Raw genomic sequence first — 16,193 nt, forward strand, 5'->3', positions numbered from 1 at the left:
GTGTGTGTCTTACCCTACTATTCCCTTGGAGGCTGTTCAGAACTACTCCTCTGATAGTTAGAAACCTTCGTTTCTAATTTCAAATCTCAACTTCCTAGTGTCCAGTTTATATCCATTTGTTCTTGTGTCCACATTGGTACTAAGCTTAAATAATTCCTCTCCCTCTCTAATATTAATCCCTCTGATATATTTATAAAGAGCCATCATATCCCCCCTCAGCCTTCTTTTGGTTAGGCTAAACAAGCCAAGCTCTTTGAGTCTCCTTTCATAAGACAGGTTTTCAATTCCTCGGATCATCCTAGTAGCCCTTCTCTGCACCTGTTCCAGTTTGAATTCATCCTTTTTAAACATGGGAGACCAGAACTGCACACAGTATTCCAGATGAGGTCTCACCAGTGCCTTGTATAACGGTACTGACACCTTCTTATCTTTGCTGGAAATACCTCGCCTGATGCATCGTAAAACTGCGTTAGTCTTTTTAATGGCCATATCATATTGGCGGCTCATAGTCATCCTGTGATCAACCAATACTCCGAGGTCCTCTGTTACTTCCAACTGATGTGTCCCCAATTTATAACTAAAATTCTTGTATTCTTCAGTATCAAAGGCAGCTGACAGATCTACAGAAACAACATGGATATTTGGTCTTCATCCATCATCAAGAGAAGACTGACAACTGAAATGAGAGCAACTTCCATCCACACCATCGAATCCACCATCTCTGGGCCCAGACCCTTAGACCCCTTCCTCTTCCAAAAAAATTATTTGTGCAGCTCCTTCTCTAAATAAGGTACACGACCACTAGGGCTGACTTGGAGTCTGTTCCAAATTCAAGCCACCCTTGAATCACGATGCAAGGAAATTAAATACAAATACTCAAACACTTTAAGAAACGAAACTTTAAGTGGCTATTCTTCCAACCAATTTCCATGTGCAGTTCTAATTTCCAGCTCCTACTGCAGAGAAGTGAGAGCAAGCAGGGTTACTTGCCTTGTAAATATTCTGCTAACATTTTAAACAGCATCCCTAACACCCACCTTGCTACAGAAATGAATTTCAAAGTCCTGGTAATTTACATGTTTACCAGATGATTTGGTTTTCCACCTGCCTGAGTCACTTGGCTTTTGAGAACAGGTGACAGAATGAACTCTCCACCTTGTTCGAACAAGCTCAACAACAGCACAACCCAACAGATTCACAGGAATGTCCAGGCTCTGCCCAGCTCCCCCGGGCACATGGTGTAACAGCTAAAGTTAACACAGAGACTGCCCAAACCACCAGCAGGTGTATTCTCCCCGGATAGGGATTTACAGCTGGAAGTACAGGCTTATTGAGGGTATTAAAACTACGTTCAGTAGATGTCTCACAGACTAGTTCTGCTTGGCAGAGGGGAATGGCCTGCATCAGCAAGACCACCAGAGGTTTGGGCTGCAGGATAATACGAACATATGACTACACTGTTAAGCATCTGATGCTATAAACAAGGAAGAATTCTGGATGCTGTTCATGGACCATAGCAAAGAGGAGGATTCCAGGGGCACCAAGGTCAGTTAGGCCTACATCAGTATGTTCTAGTCCAGAAAAAGGGTAGAGTCTGTTCTTCAGCTCCCCTTCTGAAAAGAACTTAATGCCTAGAGCTGTGGGTCTCAAAGCATGGCCCCGGTCACATGATGCTGGCTGGCTTTTTCTATTTCTAGCTACCAAACTACATGAAAAGCAGTTAAATATCCATTAAGTATTTCCTAGTGTTACTTCTCCATGACAGCAATTGCAGTAATTGCCACATTTCTTCAGCCAGCAGAGGGGAGGCAGGGAGCACGATCATGAATTAGGAGGCATGTCACTACAGGGAATCTGAGACCCCTAGACCGGAAGAATGAAGTCCATGAGCACTATGCTGTCCCTCAGGGAAGGAGAGAAAAAAAATCACATTGCAGATGCACCTCAAGTTACCCCAAAAGTGATCCTGCCCATGAACATTCTCAAAGGCCCTGTTCAACGTGTGCCAACAATAACCATGTTGCATAATTTCATCTGTATTACAGCCAAGGAGAAGAGGTCACTGATTTCCAGGACAACCTCAGAACGGACTCCAGAAAGGAGTCAAACTACCCTGATGCAAGTCCCAGTCCCAAATGAGGTGGCTTCCCCTGCCCTTCTCATCAGTGCCTATACTGTAAAACTCCTCACAGATCCAAAGCTACATGGACATCCCAGAGCGTGATCTACTGGTTAGGGGACAAGGAGTTACAACTGACAGGTTCCTTGCTTGGCTCTGCCACTGACTCACTATGTGACCTTGGGAAAAGTCATCAACTCTCCGGGCCTTCATTTCCCTATCTACAAGATGGAGCCATCGGAATGTTTGCAGGGATGGAGAGTGAGAGCTGGGTGTGTTTTAGAGGCAGGCTGGCTGGCTTCAAACATTCCCCTACAAAGCCATCCCGTAAGTAGGCTGAGCGCCAGCCAACATGCCAATTTGGTTATTCAGACAGAGGAATTTCCCCATTTGCAGAATCTGCTCTCAACTGTTATGTGTTCTCTCTAAAGGCTGGTGTTCTCCAGCACAGGACTATTTTAACGGCTCATTCTGTCCTGTCACAGAGCAATTCCAACAGCCTGCTGGCAAGAGGATGACTTTCAGTTATCTGATCCAGGCTGACAGATGAGTTATTAGTGCATGCACCAAAGCTCAATGAGTGCATGCTGCTCCCTCCTCCCTTTGTTAGGTCACTAACCAGAAGGCAGGGATCACAACAAGGTAAGTGAGATTAGCACAAGGGGAGGAGGAGCTCACAGGCACCAAAACACCCAAGCTACACTACATCTCATTCATCAGTTCAACAGAAATATATGGTCTACTTAGAAATACAAACATCCAAAGCAGGGGTCAGCAACCTTTCAGCACTGTTTCAGCCCAGTCTTCATTTATTCACTTTAATTTAAGGTTTCGTGTGCCAGTCATATTTTTTAATCTTTTTTTGGAAGGTCTCCTTCTATAAGTCTATAATAGAATCATAGAAGATTAGGGTTGAAACGGACCTCAGAAGGTCATCTAGTCCAACCCCCTGCTCAAAGCAGGACCAATCTCCAGACAGATTTTTACCCCAGTTCCCTAAATGGCCCCCTCAAGGATTGAATTCACAACCCTGGGTTTAGCAGGACAATGCTCAAAAACACTGAACTATCCCTCCCCCCAAAATACACCTCTACCCCAATATAATGCGACTTGATATAACACAAATTTGGCTATAGCGCGGTAAAGCAGTGCTCTGGGGGGTGGGGGGGCGGGGCTGCGCACTCTGGCAGATCAAACCAAGTTCGATATAACGCGGTTTCACCTATAACACGGTAAGATTTTTTGGCTTCCGAGGACACTGTTATATAGGGGTAGAGGTGTATATAACTAAACTATTGTTGTATGTACAGTAAATAAGATTTTTAAAATGTTTAAGAAGCTTCATTTAAAATTAAATTGAAATGCAGAGCCCCCCGGACTGGTGGCCAGGACCTGGGCAATGTGAGTACTACTGAAAATCAGCTCGTGTGCCGCCTTTGGCACGCATGCCATAGGTTGCCAACCCCTGATCTAAAGAGAAGTGGGGGCCAAAATAATCAAGGAGCTCTAATCAGGGAGAGTGTAAAATTCAATTCACTTAGCGTAGTAAGACAGTGAATCTATATAGCTACCCTTGCCTAGAAGGGTTAATAGCTGTTTGCAATTCCATAGCAGGTAACGGAGCAATCAATGATGTAGAAAATGGAAAAAGGGAACTGGATCTGTTGGCACATTTCTAGCAAGTAAAGAGTGAGTAGAAAGAATCTGGAAGGTCCTAGGCACTGCTGAGTCACTTAGCCCACTGATACTCCGACCTCAGTGGTTCTGGAGCCAAATTAGGGATCAGGTTTACCAAAAAGAGCCACAGCAGTGTAAATTCACTGTTTAATTTACTATAGTACTATAGATTCAAACAAAGTATTTTCATATCACATGCTGCAAAGAGCTGCAGGAGACGCATTAAAGAGCCACTTGCCGCTCAACAGCCTCAATCTGAGTATCACTGACTTAGCCCTTTAATTCTCTCCCAACTTATTTTTGATCCTTTTAGACCTATTGCCAAAAGCAAACTTCTGAGACCTACATATTTCAGAGTGATGCATCAAAAGCTAAGGTCCAAAACTGACTTCCTTTAAAACAGCTACAACCATTTGAGGAGCATTCTATATTTTAAAATTCACCATTTCAGTCATGAGAAGTTGAAGTAAATAAAAACCGTTATTTCTATAGGCCCCACAATATGTATCAAGGCCTCATAATGCATTTAGTCCATCAGCCGACAGTTCCAGGGCACTTGTTATTGTGTGTATGTACTGATGTATCCGGGTGTGCAGGACAGAAGAGAATATATCTGAATTTCAACAGTATCCAAAAGACGTAAGAAAAGCAATATTTACCGAATAGAAAAGAAGATAAAAGTGAAATGGGCAGATATTTACTGTACGTACACATACTTTGCTAGAAAGCAAGGCATGCCAAATTTTAGCTAATACATCTCAACTAAGTACCCCCACCACCATTCTAGAGATGAGGAAACTGAGGCAGGGCAGTTCAGTGGACTTGCCCAAAGAGACAGAGGGAGTTAGTGTCAAAGCTAGAATAAGAACTTCAGCATTTGGGGCTCCCAGTCCTGAGGTCAGACTATGCCTGTTACACGCAATGGCCAGGAAAAACACTACACAAGTTACCCTAGAGCAGTGGTCTCACCCTATTTACCACGGTGGGCAGCATGAGCAGTTCTGTGTGTTTTGTGGGCCACATCCCCACCATATATACTAACCGAATGGCCCTGAGGTGGTCACATGGGCCACAGCTGTGTGCTGATTGGGCCACAAGCAGGCCATGGGTTGAGAACCACTGTCCTAGAGGATGCAATCCCAAGACCCATACTCCAAATATAGTTCTATATGATGTTAGAGACATCAGAACTGCACCATGTATGTCACAGTCTTTTACACTGAAAATACAGCTGCACCCAGCTTTAAACAGCTGATTATACAAGAGAAGTTTGTGATTTTAGAAAGATCAGCAACAGGAGGAGCATACCATCAGCCCTGAGAGAAGGCAGCCCAGCACCAGGACAGCATAGCTTCCCTGGCTGCAAAAAAAACCAAACCTGACTTCTTGCAGAACTGAGCAGCTCCGAGATGAATACAAGGATCATGCGAAAGGCAAATTGTCTCAATTGTCAGTACTATTATGCGCTACTTGTCAAGAATGCTGTTTAACTGGACTATCTGGTGAGCTAGCTAATGCAACCTCAGAACAAATGCAGTGAAACACATGGAAAGTTACCATGTCCCTTGCAATGCTAAATCCTTCTCTTCCTACAATAAAAAACTAGGTTACAATAGCATTAAGGGATTGGCTTAAACTGACGAGGGCTGAAAATTCAGAGGAAAGTTCAAAATGGCACTGTCACCCACTGGCAACACGCCAAGGCACACAAGGACAAAGTGACAAGGGAGCAGTTATTCTTCAGCGCAAAGGCATAGTACAAAGAGTGTGTGAGAGACAATGTGTTGGTGGGGTTTTTTGTTTTGTTTTTTTTGTGTGGGGGGGGGAGGAGGGAAGTTCATTCTAAATTCCCCAACTTCTACTGCAAAGTTCTGACTCCAATCTGAACTTTCCCAAAATTTGGGATGCACTTGTTCATATCTCAGGGGCTGGCTTGGGCACAGTTCTAGATGCACCAAAGAAACGTTTTAACGGAAGTATCTGAGTTGCAATGCACAGGAACATTGCATAGTTATGGAACAGCCTAAATATTTAGGGGGGGGGGGGTGAGAGAGAGAGCGAGCAAGAGCGCACGCGCGCTTGATATTCAGGAAATGGTGCAGTCAAGTGTATGTTTAATCTGCTGCCAGAGTTCCCATGGCTGTATGTAAGGCAGCTATCTGTGCCCACACACATTGCTAATTATGGCAACTAGGTGGTTATTTGAGAGGCCAAAACTGCAAAGGTGGGTCAGGGAAACTGCAGACCTGTCTGAAAATCAAACCCTAGAGTACAGTCAACTGAAGACTTCAAATCTAGTCAGAGACCCCTGGAATACACTGGGACATTTTAGCTGTTTTGTTTGCCCTACTTTAGAAATTAAGTTTACATTTCTTCTGTGCTATAGCCACTCACTCCCTATTCATAGGGCCCAGCCTTTTGTCATGTTTTAATCTAACAAGTGCCTAGATTTGTGCTGAGTTGGACAATGCTGGTGCTGTTTGGATTAAATCCTCTAGCTCAGAGGATGGGACAAGACTGTGCCTCACCACTGAGAAAGTGAAGCCTTTTGTTTACAGCTCTCAGTACAACGGATGTTTGGGGAGGTCGTGTTTTAAGTCTAGAGACAAAGTGTTTTAGAAGCAATTTCAGTTTATCTTGCTTAATGACTGAAGTTAACTGAGCCCTGAATATGTCGTCAGATCACCGTAGGAGCATCTTTAAGCAGGACAGGTTGAGGATTCCTCAAACATTGTCAATTGATTCCACACTAGGTGATAACCAAGATATCAGATTTAAGAATACCACTGTCAAATGTTTCTATCAACAGCTGCGAAGGTCAAGTATAATAAGCTTCTGGTTTTGCTTCCTAGAGGTCAGTGACATTTGGCACTGGGTTCAACATTCCACTGGTTTGCTACCAGGACACAGGGAAGAGCTAGCCCTGGTCCATACTTAATATTTAGATTCACCTGGCTGCGCCACTCCCACCCCTGAGCACCATGGCTATGCAGATCTAAGCCCTGGTGTAGATGTGGTTAGGCTGACAGAAGAATTCTTCCATCGACTTAGCCACCGCCACTCAGAGGTGGATTACTACCTCGATGGAAAGCCCCTTCAGTCGATGTGGGAAGTGTTTACGCTATCGCTGCTACAGCGCTATAGCTGTGCTGGGGACTTTCCTTGAATACTTCAAGTCATTGCCCTTGTGCTGGCATCCTGTCCTTGTGCTTTCAGTCTGAGGAGGCTTGAGTTGGATCAGCACATCTCCACGGAACACCTAAATTCTACAGAAAGTGGCATCCCTTGCCCAAAATCACTATTGATCCACTGGTTTCAGGGCACTGGGTCATTTTCAATAAGACCCCAAAACCAGGTCCTGACCATCTCTGGTTTTCAAAGATCTCATGGAGCTTTTTGAGAGAGGTAGGAATGCAAATCAGCAGTCTAGGGAAAATCCAATGTATTTAATTATATCTTGTCTGCTTAACTTCATCATCCAGTTTTGAATAAATGTGATGCATTTTTCCTCACTTTCTGTTCTAAAGTGTCACATTGTTTAAGAACAGGTTAGACAACCACTTGTTATGGATGGTCTAGGGCTGGTCCTGCCTCAGCACAGGAGGTTGGACTAGCAGACTTCTCAAGGTCCCTTCCAGCCCTACATTTCTATAGTGGTGGTGTGAGCTGTTAAACTGCTGATATAATTCACCTTGGATGTGGCAAGAGTAATTCTTGTACACACAGCGGGAATATTCCTGAAATAAAGAGCAATCATCTTGCATCCTTGATTGACTACCTGCGCCATCAATTAATCCATCTCACATTCCAAAGCACTGAGCAAACTTTCAATACTTCCCATGTTTTCTTCTTCACCAACCCCTCCAGTGCAAGAAGAGTAACCTACGGTACACACTGGGAATATTCGGCCCTTGACCTCCGCACGGTAACTCACTCATGCCTAAGACGAGGTAGCCCTAATCTAATGCCAATTAAACTCTTATACCACCATCACCACATGCGCGGGCAGCATTCTGGGATCGGTTTAGAGGAAGGCTGCTACATGCAAGTGAGTCATTCAGGGTGACATTTTTAAATAGTGTTAAAATTAATAGGAACTGGGTAACTCCCTTAAGACGTTTGAAAATCCCACCCTAAAGGCTTTATCCATCTTACCAGGGCTCATACCGAGTATCTCAGTGTGCCTGTATTTCCTGAGCACATTCACCGCAACTTAACTTGTTTTCTAAACATGCCCTACCTGACTCAGAACAGCACAAGCCAAACGTGGGGCAGCTTGTGGTTAAGGAGAAATAAATAAAACTTTTAAAATTAATAAAATCCTCCCTCAGAAAGAATGCAAGTGCTTTAATTTACATTGCAAGTATTAAATTTCATTCTTCTGTCCTGATTAATTCAGGCTGTAGAGGCTTCCTTGGAAGATAAAGGACAGAACATGATAGGGTCTGCAGCATAGCATGAATTTCAATACACTAACATGTCTCTGTTCAATCCAAATGGTAACCAGGCAGGGCTAAGAGGTGAACTCACTTTACTTTCAAGGACCTACATTCAAAGCTCCGTTTGGACTCCAACTGAATTGAGTCTGGTGATGTCACAGTCCCTAGTGGACAGTGGTCCACAAAACAAAATCACCACACAAGTCAACATAAAAAGCAGCATTTGCTGACACCAGCAATGCTGCTTACCCAGTAATGTTCTCTTGTGTTGGCATTAAAGTTTAATAGATAACTGGGAAACAAAACAGCCTGTTTCTGTTTCATTAAGCATGCTTGATGATCAATGATTTAGAATGTGAAAAAAAGAAAACTAGACAGACTTCTTCAAGCTTCTTAAGAGCCGTTCTAAAAATTACAGTTAGCATGTTGGCAATGTGAACATCCATCACTTAGACAACCTGTCTGCAGCGTTCCTGATCTCATTCATGCTGGCTTTGAGTCTAGGTACCATGAAATCAGGAGACCTCAGCAAGAACTGGCATATGGAAATTGTTTGAATTCACTCGACATATGGTAGACTATCACAGAACCTGTTGTAGACCAGTCATGGTTCTGCCTCTGCCTAGTTACCCCTTCCGTAGGAGAAGAGCTGGTCTGACAAGTGCCCAGAAGAAAGAATCCTGCAAAAATCTAGACTATAGCTTCACTTTGAGCTTCCATAGTTTGTATTGCCCAATCTCTAGTCTGTTAGGTAGTGGCATTTTATTGGTTCATCCACTGAAACACGTTTTAATGTTTTTTGAAAGCCTCCCTTCGCCCAAAGAGATTCTGATCTCAGATATGTTAATGTAAATCCAAAGGAACTACTGATTCCAGTGGAGTTACCTTGAGATTTAAAGCAAGGAAACTGAGTAGGATCTAGTCTAATACAGAGCACAAGTTTTTCCTGTGTTCTGGGAAGGTAGGTTCTTGTCTTTACAAGGTTCCATGCTGACAACGCTGTGCATAAATTATGTTTAGATATTTCAAATGATTACAATAGACAAACTTGAGGAAAGCTCTGGAGCACCCCACTGTACCTCAGTTCATGAGGACAATCCCCAGGAAGCCTTGAAGTGTCAGCTCAGAGAGACACTGCAGTCTCACAGGTGCAACAGAATGGATCATGGAGACCCTCCCATCTATATAACATTATCTCCATCCGATTGAAGGACAAACAACAGGGCCTGTCGTTCACAAAATCAGCATTGACAGTTCCACTGAAAGCAGCTGAATGCCATAAAAAAAAATGATTGTCCTGGACTTTGTCCTCCTTGTTTACTAGGTCATTTACTAGCCCATTCTGGCAGCAGTGAAGGTCTGTACAGGGTAGCACTCCGTAAGTGCAGAGATTTCTATTTACAGCAGGGACCCTAGGTTTTCAGCAGTAACTGCTCCAATGCAATGTAGGATAAGGGTTAAGCGTGTAAAGACGACCAGGCTCCCCTTCACCGGCAGCGTACCCAATAACGCCATCTGTTCAATATTATATGTGCCAGGCAGGGGTGGCTTGTAAATTTCCAGAATGGCCACTTCATTTCTAAGGGCAATCATAGCTCACTTGCAGGACTGGAAAAATCAAGAATAGATATTAGATGGGTTTTAAATCACCATTTAGGGAGGAGAGGGGTTTTGATTTAAGTTACAACCCATTCACACAGGGTTAGAGTGAATACCCTAATATACACCTCATTCCCAGGCAAATCTGAGCGGAGTTGGAGTCAAGATGCTCAGAGGAATTTTAATGTCAATCTAAGCTAGGAGATCTCCAACTGTGGACCCCTGAACACTGGCAAGTTGTATGCTGCAGCAGAAACATGACAGGGCATACCACAGATCTGAAGAGCTGTCTGGGAAAGCAGCTGCTGCTCCCACGAGCCTAGCTGATTCTAGGTTAGTCCATCACTCTTGCTATCAGAACAGGAGGACAGCTGCCTCTACAAAGTGCTTGAAGAGCCTTGGGCAAGGAAGAGCATTCAGAGCGTGCTGTAGCAGCATGTGGGGAGTAGAGAAAAGGAAACACCTGTCTGCAGGAGTAAGGATGAACAGACCACATCAGGAGGGAAGCTAGAAGTTACAGCAACTTAGTAGGGGGCAGCTGGTACTTTTGACACTGGCAGAGGTAGTTGGGGGGTGAGGGCTAAGCACATTAATAAGCTGTTTCTGCCAAATGATCTGACAGACTGATGTCCCAGTTCTGATTCTCCTCAAACTGATATCACCCCTGGGGATTTATCTCAGCTGACGCACGACATTCGCTGCCCCTTTGGGGAAGCAAATGTTATTGACTGAGGGTAGAGTTTATTACTCCAGCGCAGATCGAGCCTAACTGATGACAAAGAGTAAAAGGCACAGGTCCCACAGAACCAGAGCTCTATTAAAGCAAGAGAGTTTGCAGGCAGGCTGCTGTCACAGTCGCTGTGTGGCCAAAGTGACATACTGTAGTCTTTGAGACCAAAATGTCTGGTTTAAGAGCACTATTTTAAAATCCAGTCTCAAATTTTACAAGTACTGTCAAGGAAATTAGCACTGATGAAATAGAGGAAATAAGAAAGACTCTACAGAGAGCAGTTAGGATAATGGAATCATGCTCCTTGACTGTTCCCTGAACAATACTCCTGGGGGAAGTCTGCAACACTGCACAATGCAGAATTTTGCAGAAATTTAACGTTGTGCATGCAGAATTTCCTTTCCTTCACAGAAATTGTCTGCAGTGCTGCTAGCCACCACTAGTGGCTGCTGAGAGAGGGAGCTAGAGGGTTCCTGGCAGCTGCAGTTCCCAGCATGCCCTGAGGAAAGGAGAAGGCTGCACACAGTAAACTCCATGCAAGCCTGGGACTAGACCATCAGGCTGTTTCTCTCTCTGGATCCTTGGGCTCTGGCATAGGAGGGGGTGAGAGTGTCTGGCCCCACGGCTGGGCTCTGGAGGACGTGGGGAACAGGGTAGAGAAACAGGAATTGGGTTGTTAAAGAGGTTTCTTTAACTCTCTACTCCTGGGGGAATTTTTGTGTGTGTCTGTATTGTTGCAGATATACCTGCTGAAAGGTATTTTGAAATAAATTACCAAAATAATCAAAACTAGTGCTATTTTGACAAAATTTGCAGAATTTTAAAATATTGTGCACAGAATTTTATATTTTTTGGCGCAGAATGCCCCCGGGCGTAGAACAGGAGTGAGTTTGATCAAAGGAATGCAAGCCACTGAGACATCTGGCCAAGGGGTTCCTGATACACAGCTGCCCTAATGTGAGCAGCTCAAAACGTTTTCAGACTCTCCTAACTTTTTCAATATAGAATGAGGGTATATGGGGGAGGGGGAGCTGGAGCAGGACAGGAGATTAGGGCTCTGCCCCTTTGCCAATCTTCACCCTTTGGGGCTGGATTCTGGCTCAGCTACTGAGGTGCCAGTATACCCCAAAAGATGACAACCCTTTATCATCCAAACAATGTGTTTTTGTACAAAGTTCAATGACTAGAGCATTGACAAAGAACTATGTTTCCAGAAGTGCATTTTTCTACAATCTCTCAATGAATGAAGGATCATTTTCCAAGGGAGCTTTGCTCTCTGGGAGCTCAGAAGTGCTGCTAGCAGAACCACATGGGTTACACTCACACCTTCCCCTAAGTATGTCACTGGAGGGGAAATGGAGCCATCTGTGCCCTTACACCCCTAATTCCTCCCCTGGGCTGCTCCATCAGCCCAGCTCAGGGGTTCCCCTTCCCTTCACCGCTCCCTGATCCAGCAGGGGAAGGAACCCAGACCTTCCCCTCCTCCATGTTGCTTCCAAGCAGTGGGGAAGGGACAACCATGCTCTCCCCTGCAAATTCACCCCAATGCTTCTGGGGGGAAAGGAGAGATCAGAGCAGTGCAGGAGAGTGTGGGGCACGGGTCAAAGCTGTGCAGTGGGAAATGTAGGGGGCTTCAGCTCTACCTCTCAAACCTCTCCAAATCCATAACCTCCATTTCTTTGCTCCCCTTCAATACATGCCCCACAGTGCTGAGTCCAAGATGGAGAGCTGGGAATGTGCATGTTCAGTGCATAGTGCAGACAGTGCTAAAAGGAGGCAGGGAGCTGGGAACATGCCAGCTTGGTGCATGGCACAGGCCCACAAGGCCTGAAGCTGCAGAAGGGGGGGAATGAGAACCTGCACTGAGATGAATGACGCAGTTCACAGTGCCATTGTTTCAGGCTGTATTATCTCCATGGGGTGTTCTCATTCAGCTAAGAACCTCTAAATGAGATGAATGGGCCACTTCACACCTGCGGCTCCTATGGTGCAAGTGGATGTGAAAAGCCCCTTCCCTACACTAGACCTGAACATGGGGCAGGGACTCTGCATCTCCACTTTCCTCCCGCCAGCTGGTGCGTGTATTCTTTACAGCCCCTCCCACCTGTCCCAGATTACTAGAAGCATGGAGGAAGATGGAGCTGAGAGCAGCATCGGTGTGATGGATGGACTGGTGGAGCCATTTTGGACCGGGGTGGAGGGAACAGTTGGGGGAACCTGGGGAGTCTGAGAAGCAAGAGGGAATGTGGAGGGTTTTGGAGCAGAACAGGGAAGAATGGGGTAGAAAGGAGGGGGATCAGACCTGAGAAATGCAGGGCTCATAGACTCAGTTTAAGGCCAGAAGGGACCACTGGACTTCCTGTATAACACAGGCCATGAAATTTCATTCAGCTGGCACTGTATGAAGCCCAGTAACTTTTTGTCTAAAGCAGATCCTCCTGAAAGGCATCTGGTCTGCATCTGAAAACATCAAGAAGTAGAGATTCCACAACTTCCCTTGATAATCTGTTCCAGGCGTTAATCACTGTCAAAATCTGTGCCTCATTTCTAATTCAGACTTGTTTAGCTTCCAGCCACTGGTTCCTGTTATGTTTTTATCCACTAGATTAGAGAGTCCTTGAATACCCGATATGTTCTCCTAGTGAGGTATTTATATACTGTAATCAACTCATATTTCAATCTTTTTCTGGTCAACTAAACACACTGAGCTTTTGTAGTCTCTGGACATGAGGCCTCTTCCCCAGCCCTTGAATTGTCTTTGTGCCTCTTTCCTGCACTCTCCCTCCCATTTTTTCACACCCTTTTGAATATGTGGACACCAGAACTGGAGGCAGTATTCCAGTCCCGGTCTCACCAATGCCCTGTGTTGGGATGGCCAAACCGCAGCTCATTTACAGTTGAAGTGCAGCTCCTGGAGCCCCCTACCCCATTCTCTGCCTACGAGACTGTTTGGGGGAGCTCAGAGCTTCTGCCTGAGGTGTGGCGGTGTGGCTAGGGGCTTCCGCCCAGTAGGGAGGGAGGTCTTAGGGCTTCAGCCCAACGGGAGGCATCTGCCAGGTCTCAGGGCTTCAGTGGAAGTGGGGCTGAAGCCCCGACAGTCATGCCCTATGGGGCAGAAGCCCTTAGCCCCATCACAGGGCTGAAGCCCCAATGCCCAGCAGGTACACCCTGGCTCTCGAACTTCTGAAGATTGTCATATGCGGCTCGGAGAGTCAGTAAATTTGGCCGCCCCTTCCCTATACAGAGGTAAAGTCACCTTCCTGCTCCTGCTTAGTACTTCTCTGTTTATACTGCCAAGAATCATATTAGCCCTTTTTGCCACTGCACTAGGAGCTCGCGTTCAGCTGCTTGTCCACTAAGACCCCCAAATCCTTTTCAGAGTCACTGCTTTCCAGGATACAGGCCTCCATTCTGGGTCTGGCCCACACCAGAGGTATAATTTTGTCTTTGGCTGTATTAAAAAATTTTTTGTTTTAGTGGGCTCAGCTTACCAAGCAATCCAGATTGCTCTGTATGACTGACCTGTCCTCATCATTATTTAATCACAGGACCAAGCTTTGGGTCCTCTGCAAATTTTATCAGCAGTAATTTTATATGTACTTCCAGGTGATTGATGAAAATATTAGTTAGCATTGGGCCTAGTACTGATCCCTGCGGAACCCCACTAGAAACACCTCTATTGGATGATTCCCCATCGACATCTATTTCTATTGGACCTTTATTATATAGTTAAATGAGTGCAACTCCTACTATAGATGGAGTTATATTAGCATAAAGATGCTTATAAATCAGTACAGCTTATTTCTGTGAATTCACACACAGCAAAGTATGCATGAGGGGGGTCCCCTCACCAGCAAGGGCGTTCACTTTTTGCCCACAGCCAGTGTATTCTTCTCAAATCTTTTCATCCATACCCATGCTTTCACCTCCAAGTTACAGAGCAAGCGTCATCTTAGTTCAAAAAGAAATTAGTAAATAGTGTCTGCCTTTCTATGCACAAGCTCCTTCCAGCCTAACCTCCAAAAAACAAAGTATTTAACAAGTTACTAATGAACAGTTTCCAAGCGGCATCCAATGAAATTAACAGGCATCAAGCTTAAAACAAACATAAGGAAGTACTGCTTCACGCAACTGCATAGTCAGCCTGTGGAACTTGATGTCAGGGGATGTTTGAAGACCAAAATATAACAGGGTTAACAAAAGAATTAACTAAATTCAGGGAGGATAGATCTATCAATGGCTATTAACCAAGATTGTCAGGGACACAACCCCATACTCTGGGAGTCCCAAAATCTCTGACTGCCAGATGCCAGGACTGGATGACAGGAGACATGTCACTCGATAAATTGCCCCATTCTGTTCATTCCCTCTGAAGCACCTGGCACCAGCCACTGTCAGACGAGAGATAATTGGTCTGACTCAGTATGGCCATTCTTAATTTCAGGTGCCAAGAAATATCAAAATGCAGCAGCATCCAGGTTCATATCGAACATCGAGGAGAACAGGCTGCTGTGCAGTAAGTAGTATCTCAGATAAAATCCTGGAAAGCATAACATCTGCCTGCATGCGCTATCCTGCACACAAAGCCCACCACTATGCACATCAGATTTTTAAATCACAGCTTCTGCTGCAGCCTTCTTGGATCAAGGAGGGATTATTTACATTAGTGTAACAGCTAGCTCTCCTGGACTCAACAGCCATCAGGATGGCACAAAACATCTTCCCGAGAACAAACAGCTGCCACTGTGCTCTGTGCAGAGGCATTCCTATCATCTCAGTATCATGCTGCATCCTTTGCTAACACGAGACTGAGGAGGCTGTTTATGTAACTCTCTATCCTGGCAGGTTACACAGAGCATTCCGGGTGACTACGTGCAGTTGGAGCAGAGTCTGTTCTTACCCACTATGATACAAAGCCATTGCTCTAGGTCAACCTTTAAAGAGATCTCCAGAGTACTTGAGCATGGCATGAGCAGCCTCTGACTTCTAATTAACTCTACAGTTGGTGAGTGTTTTTAAATAACCAATTTGTCCTTCTCTAGTAGCTTTCATCTAGAGTGTTCATTGCAGTTGACAAATGTAATTTAACCTCACAACCTCCTGGAAGGTTACAGAAGAGACCACACGGAGAGAGGTGAAGAGACTTCCCCAAGGCCCTACCTAGCCTGTGACTGTTCTGGGAGCAGAACCCAGGGCTCCTCTCTCCTGAGGCCTTGTCTTACCCACGTGCCGTTTTGAGAACAGAGGTGACACCCAGAGGGTTTACATACGTTGACTGGGCCCATTTTCAGACAAGCAACACAAAGACCTCAACAGTCAGCCAGCAGAAAAAAAGACGCCAAACAGCTACCACTGGAACAGAATCAAACCAATCAAGTGTCTTTTGGTACTAGAATGGGGACAGTAGCTCACGGAGATGCATGACTACATCGCTGCTGCCAGGCAAAGAGGACAGAAAGTTGCTCAGACTATGCAATCAGCTGGCAGACAAAGAGGAGGGAGGTGGAGGACGGGAAAGAGTCCCTGACACTTACAAGAACATTTTTACAACTTAGAAGCCAAAATGAAGTCCTCTTTCTCCTGGAAATGTCAGCAAGGAGTAGGTGGAAGTGTTTCATAGAACGATACA

General features: G+C 45.1%; 1 protein-coding gene across 1 annotated transcript in view; it reads right to left on the reverse strand.

The window, feature by feature from the left end:
* The window catches only part of RANBP10 (RAN binding protein 10), a 161,586-nt gene that overhangs the window by 69,048 nt on the left and 76,345 nt on the right, over positions 1-16,193 (reverse strand).

Source organism: Chelonoidis abingdonii, chromosome 19 (genome assembly GCF_003597395.2).
Source record: "Chelonoidis abingdonii isolate Lonesome George chromosome 19, CheloAbing_2.0, whole genome shotgun sequence".
Lineage (NCBI taxonomy): Eukaryota > Metazoa > Chordata > Testudines > Testudinidae > Chelonoidis > Chelonoidis abingdonii.